Source organism: Conger conger, chromosome 7 (genome assembly GCF_963514075.1).
Source record: "Conger conger chromosome 7, fConCon1.1, whole genome shotgun sequence".
Classification (NCBI taxonomy): Eukaryota; Metazoa; Chordata; class Actinopteri; order Anguilliformes; family Congridae; genus Conger; species Conger conger.
This window is the reverse complement of record NC_083766.1, coordinates 23,140,219-23,146,571: the sequence shown is the minus strand read 5'-3', so window position 1 is coordinate 23,146,571 and position 6,353 is coordinate 23,140,219. Positions and strand designations below refer to the sequence as shown.

At 46.2% G+C, this 6,353-nt stretch overlaps 1 protein-coding gene across 1 annotated transcript in view; it reads right to left on the bottom strand.

The window, feature by feature from the left end:
* LOC133132572 (teneurin-2-like) overlaps positions 1-5,310 on the bottom strand; it is a 403,992-nt gene extending 398,682 nt beyond the window's left edge. The window contains exon 1 of the mRNA XM_061248068.1: positions 5,094-5,310. The gene's annotated coding sequence lies outside the window, so the exon portion shown is untranslated. The remainder of the gene's footprint in view (positions 1-5,093) is intronic.
* Between the last annotated feature and the right edge of the window lie 1,043 nt (positions 5,311-6,353).

The following is a 6,353-nucleotide window of genomic DNA, read 5'->3' as shown; positions in this document are numbered from 1 at the left end:
TTTGCCCTTCTCCGGCAGCCCGGGGGAATCGGCAGCAGGTGTAAATATCCAGAGCAGACATGCCTCGCACAGGGAGGAGCAGGACAAGCGGGCCCCCGCTATATTAGCCACGCACCTCCGCCAACGTCCGTGTCACCCTCCGCAAGGCCAGGGGGTCGAGCTGAGAACGAGGTGACCAGCGCAAGATGTTTATTTTTGAATTCTATACGTCCTGATTATTGAAATATTAAGTCTGAGTATGAACATAAGTCAAAACTATTATTCAGACACAGTATTATGTGTGCTACACTCTCAGGAAAAAAGGTATGAAATGCGCAGAAAAAGCTAATCGCTGGGGCGGGTACCCGAAAGCCACAGGAAACTGTACCGCTTGCCATTAGATTAATAATTCATTTGTAGCTTTTTTGTTTGTAAAAGGTACTTATTTCTCCCCAAAATAACAGTATTGTACCTTTCAGGGTACATTTGGAAAATGTGTTCCTTAAGAACGAACATACCCTTATTTCCAAGAGTGTAGGTTAGCAGCTGGGGCATCCAAGCACTACACTACATCTCCCACGGTGCAGTGCGAAAGCACTGTGACCTTGCAAAGGTCGACTGTGGCCAGGAAGTGCAGTCCTCCAACACAGTGGCAGCTCAGCTCAGCAGGCGGACTGCGGAATCAGAGAGGTGGTGTGGCATTCACACGCTGAGGAGCAGGGAGCCTGTCTCAGTCCTGGAAGGCCGCAGTGTACGCTGGGATTTGTGGTTTCCTTTCAATCAGCAGTCAATTAAGGCCTTGAGCACAAGGTATGTGGACTCTTTTTAGCCAATCACGGAACGAAATGAAAACCCACCAAAAACCAGCAGGTGCAGCGGCCCTCCAGGACCACAGACTGGTACCCCTTGCTGCGGAGGAGGGAGATGCACATGTCTCCAAAAATCAACAGGGGAAACTATACTGTAGCAGCAAGATGGTCTTGCAATGGTACTGGGGGGTTTCACATTCCGGATTTCAAAAAAGGGAATAAACAGCACTGCTATCTTGCCTAAACCCGGTTACCTGCCAGCTAAAAAAAGCGACTGTGTACGCAGGCCTGAGCGGAGAGCGGAAAAAGTGCCAAGTGATCGATGCGGAAGCACTTCTCTCCTCATTCATTACGACTGTTTTCTCATTACCAAACCAAAAGCTCACGCGCTAATGAGAGCGCTGATGTAGCCTTCGTGCGTCTCTATAAATATACGGCCCACCCCGAAGCGCTCTGTCTGTTTGTTCTGCCGGAAAGAGACACTTTGCAACACGTTTCCTGCCTCCCTGTAATCCCTCAAGTTCGAGGCTTGTGAACAAATATCTCAAGACGCGAAACCTCCATCGGGCCGTTTTTGAAAATATCCCGTAGCACTGACAGGCTGGCAGCGAATGGATTTTAATGTGACTCTTACAGGCGTCCTGACTGCATACTTTGTGTCTTATCAGCATACTCTACTGGTGTTTCCGGATAATGCAAATGCAAATCGTTATGTTTTGAGGAAATGTAAATCCATGGGAACAACCTCAGGTACAGAATTGGATGGAAAGGATCTTCACTGTTAGGCTTCGGTCACAATCTAGAGTGGGGCTTGTTCACTCAGGAAGGTGAGTCCTTGTCAAACTGGGACCTGTTTCACAAAGCAGGATTACTGAGTTAGCTGGATAACTGGGCCCTGTTTCACAATGCAGGATTACTGAGTCAGCTGGATAACTGCACAGAATGGCTCTTTTTACTTCAATGTATGTTCCAGGTTTGGGAGGGTTCTTTTAACTAAGTGCAGTTATCCATCTAACACAGGCACCCTGCTTTGTGATACAGGCCCCTGGTCTTCCTCTTTGGTTTGCTTTTGGTCAGAAACAGTAATATGGCAAAAATCCACTGCACAGGAGGTCTCCAAACCCCCGCTCCCCCCACCTCTCCCCTCCGTGCCACACAGGCAGTCCGGTCCATGCCAAGCAGTGCCCAGCCACCCAGACCCAGATCTAGAGTGACAGAATCCAGACACCCACTGCCTGCCAACCTGGCACTGGCTGGGCAAGGGGGCAAAACTAATCCTGCCCCTCTGACCGCCCCTCTGACTGCCCCCCGTCCTGCCCCTCTGACCGGCACGTTCTCCCAGGCAACGGGGCAAAATCAGGGTTAAACGACAGAAGCGGCCCCTAACCCACTCCGTTTCTGTACCGGTGTACGTGAAGAGAGACGTCTGACGTACAGTATAGCATACGACGGTAAACGGACCGCATCTATATAGCATTCATCTCATTCACCAACAGCGATAGGCAGCCCTGCCAGACCCTGACCAGCCCGCCACTAACAACAGGGGGTTAGTTTTGTTTTTTGACACACCTAAGGCAGGGGATCGGTCCAGCAATAAAGTCAACCCCAGTATTCGCCGTGGTGTGCGATATAGCGGCTATAGAACTGGGTTTGTAACCGAAAGGTTGCCAGTTCAATTCCCAGCCGAGGCACCGCCATCGTACTCATGAACAAGGTGCTGATCCTGCACTGCTTCATAATACACTCAGTGAGCACTTTATTAGGTAGGCCTGTACACCAGCTTGTTAATGCAAATATCTAATCAGTCAATCATGGGGCAGCAACTAAATGCATAAAAGCATGCAGACATGGTCAAGAGGTTCAGCAGTTTTTCAGACCAAATGTCAGAATGGGAAGTAATGTGATCTAAGTGACTTTGACCATGGAATGATTGCTGGTGCCAGACAGGGTGGTGTCGGTATCTCTGAAACTGCTTAACTTCTGGGATTTTCAAACACAGCACAGTCTCTGGAGTTTGCGGAGAATGGTGCAAATAACAAAAAAACATCAATTGAGCCGCATTTCTGCGGGCAGAAATGCCTTGTTAATGAGAAAGGTCAGTGGAGGAGGACCAGACTGGTCAAAGCTGATAGGAAGGTGACAGTAACGCAAGCAGCAGAAGACCAAGAAGTCTAATCAAGTCTAATCAACACCTAACACGCTCACCAAGTGTAAATGGATGTCGCTAAAGTATTTTCTGTCAGTCCGGAGAAGAGTGTCTGCTAAGAATATCAGTAATGCAACAATGTATAACAATAACAATGAAAGGGCAGCCTGTAGTGGTTAAGGTACATGACTGGGACCTGGAAGGTTGGTGGTTCAAGCCCTGGTGTAGCCACGATAAGATCTGCTGTTAGGCCCTTCAGCAAGGCCCTTGTCCCCCGGTCAGTCTAGAAATCGCATCGGATGAAACCATCAGCTAAATAACAAATTATTATTAGAAATATATTAAATAAAGGGGAAGTCGAACACAACTTTAAATGAGCTGATGTGACATGAGTTTTAAGGTCTCCCTATTTTGTGGAGAAAAAGAAAATAGAGAGTTATAAATGTTCCTCTTTCGGGGCGAGTGACTGTAACCCTGACAGCCGGCCGTACGCCTGTAGGCCCATGACTGTTCCACTTGGTACCCCTATTCCTATTATTATGGCCATTCATCACACATCCCGCATTTTAATCCCCATCTGACAGCGCCGTATGGCAGAGCGACGGCAGCAAACTTTAATGTGAGGGACGGGGCGGGATGGAGGGATGCGCGGGGAGAGGACGGAGGCGCGGGACGAGGGGGAGAAAACCACATCCTCGCGTTTCTCCCCGGAAACTCCGGGGCCAGGGCTGCTGCTGCTGTCACATGACCTGGGGAGAAATGGCTTCTGCCAATCAGCTGTGATGGGTAGCCGCTCACAGACGCTAACGGAAAAAACTGACCCCGGTACAATTTGAAGGCTTTCAGACTTTTTCAAAGGACCTCTGACTGCTGACAGAATACACAGTGCACTCCCAAACACTCGTTCTCTCCCTTACTTGGCAAAGGCACTCAGTGACCACTCAAAAGGGGGAAGAAAAAAAAAAAGAAAAAAGGAGTCCATAGCCATGCAGCCTATGGCTATGAAAAGAAATATATATATGTGGGGACTACTGTTTACTGTACCTTGCAAAACAAGAAAACAGCTGACATATAGTCCTTTCGAAGACAGAGCCTGTGTGTTTCTTTTGGGAAGCGTTTAATGATGCAGGTCCTAATGTGGAATAGATACAAGCGAGCAGGGAGCGCTGCCAAAACAACCTCGGGCTCGGGGCAATGACACGATTTCACGGAGGCGAGGAATGACGGGAATGCGCATTTTAAAATCTCTCTCCGAGATCGCGGACGCTAGGTTTGCGGATCACGCGGGTCAGCGGTCCGCACCGACGCAGAGATTGAACTGCACATTTATGCAACAGCTGCAGCGTATATCCAGGGCGTTTAAACACCGATTTGTTCAGGATTACCGCTGTACCTAAAAAAAAGACTCATTTTAACAACAATCAGACGGTAACAACAACAACGTACTTAGTGGAATATCCTCATATACTGTAGGATACCGTGCTGCTCCGATTGCAACCAAAATATTCACAACCCAATAAATCACCTCTCAGGAGGATTGACTAAAACTTTGTGTACCTGACACTTCACGTAGCATCTGCGATTGCATATTTTATTGCCCTGCATTGAAACCCCCGTACATGCTACCATAACGTGAGATTATAGTGAGCAGTCAGCGCTTTCCAATCATCAAGGACACAAGATGAAACGTAGCGCTGCGTTTTCCTGTTTGAAATGCTTGTGTGCTGGTATGTCGGGCAGGTATGCTAGGCGGGCAGCGACGCAGTCACGTTGAACGCCGGATTATTAAACTAGACGCACTCCCAACATGCACTCCCGTGACTATAGTAACACGGAGGCACCAACCCTTCCAAGAAATTAAGAAATATTGACAGTTTCACGAATACATTATGTGACGAAGACCGCGTGTTTTCACATCATGCCGTGTCTAGCCGCTCTTAGGGTAATCCTTGCTGGTCCAGAGCCTAAGACCTGGCAGCAGCGGTCATGGCATCGATATGCGTTTCAACACATATCGCCGTTGACACACGTTGATGCGAAGGCTTGTTGTTTCAGCGATATTACTGAATGCAAGATGTTGCACTGAGCTGCAGCGATAGAAGAGTAGGAGTACTTACATCACGTATGACAGATACATAGGAATTATGCGTGTCTCTTACCTGTTTAGAAGAAACGTTCCTTTTATTTTTCTTTACCGCATTCTTTTTTTCCCCCCAAGAGGAAAGTTTTCTCTCCAGGTAAGACGGTATCTGATGCTGAGTTCTTTCGTTTTCTGTTTTCCCCACCCGGTGCGAACAGTTCCTTCACTTTGTGTAAGCTAATGCCTTTGGCAAAAAAAAAAAAAATGTGAGGGAGGGGAGAGCGGAAAAAAAGGAATGAGTGACTAAACAAATATTATACTGAACTAAATTACAAACAAAGCGATAACGCCGTTCCTTAAGTGGGTTTCTTTTAAGTAAACAGAGATCGAAATGTGCACAGATACATTTTGTTTTGTCAACGTCTTCGTTTGATTAAACACGGGCAGACTAGGAGCCTGAACGGGGGGCGACATTCAATCTGCTGTTGTGGCGCGAGGCTTATTGGAATCTACCATTCGCTGCGAGGGAGAGCCACCCAGCTCTCAGCTCTGCGCCCGGCCAGGAATAACAATCCGACGGAAAAAAAGGGACCCTTTGAATTGACAGATAATTAGATCTGTGTCGATCATGTGTTGTCGGTGAAGTTTTCATACACTTGCTCGCGTTGGAATTACTTACTGGGCGACCCATGCTCATGATTAAACGGGTGGTTCAAATGCCACGCGTGAATTTAAGTTATTAAGTGAACAGTGCACGTCCTCATAGAATTATTGATGTATTTGTTATTATTATTTTTGTCTTGTGTAATATAAATAGCAAAGCTTCAGAAAATTGGCTAATGGACTGAATGTGACAAGATAACGTTGGACCGTTTAATGGCCTTAAACATAACATGGACAGTGCAAGATTCACACATTAATCTGAATGTTTTTGCATATTTTCACAGAGCTGCAGAATGATTAAATGACATCCACTGTCTACTGTGGGCTGTAAATTCAGAGTCAAATCCGAGGAATCTGGAGGGAATATTACAGGAGAAAATATTTGATATGATTGAACGCATACTGTAAAGGTTGTTATTGAATAAAATATTGCGTTATATCCATTTTTGACAGAATGCCACCAGCCTGTAAAAAGATGAAGATTTGTATTCATTGTGAACTGATAAATCATCAAGTTCTCCTTCAATCTCATAATCCATTATTTTATTATTATTGTTAATAATAATAATTTTCATACAGTTTATTTTCTGCAGTGTCTATGCTGAGAATCTGCAATCATGTCCCAGTGTGCTTACAGTCACAGAATATTAATTTTGGAATCAAATTACCATAATAT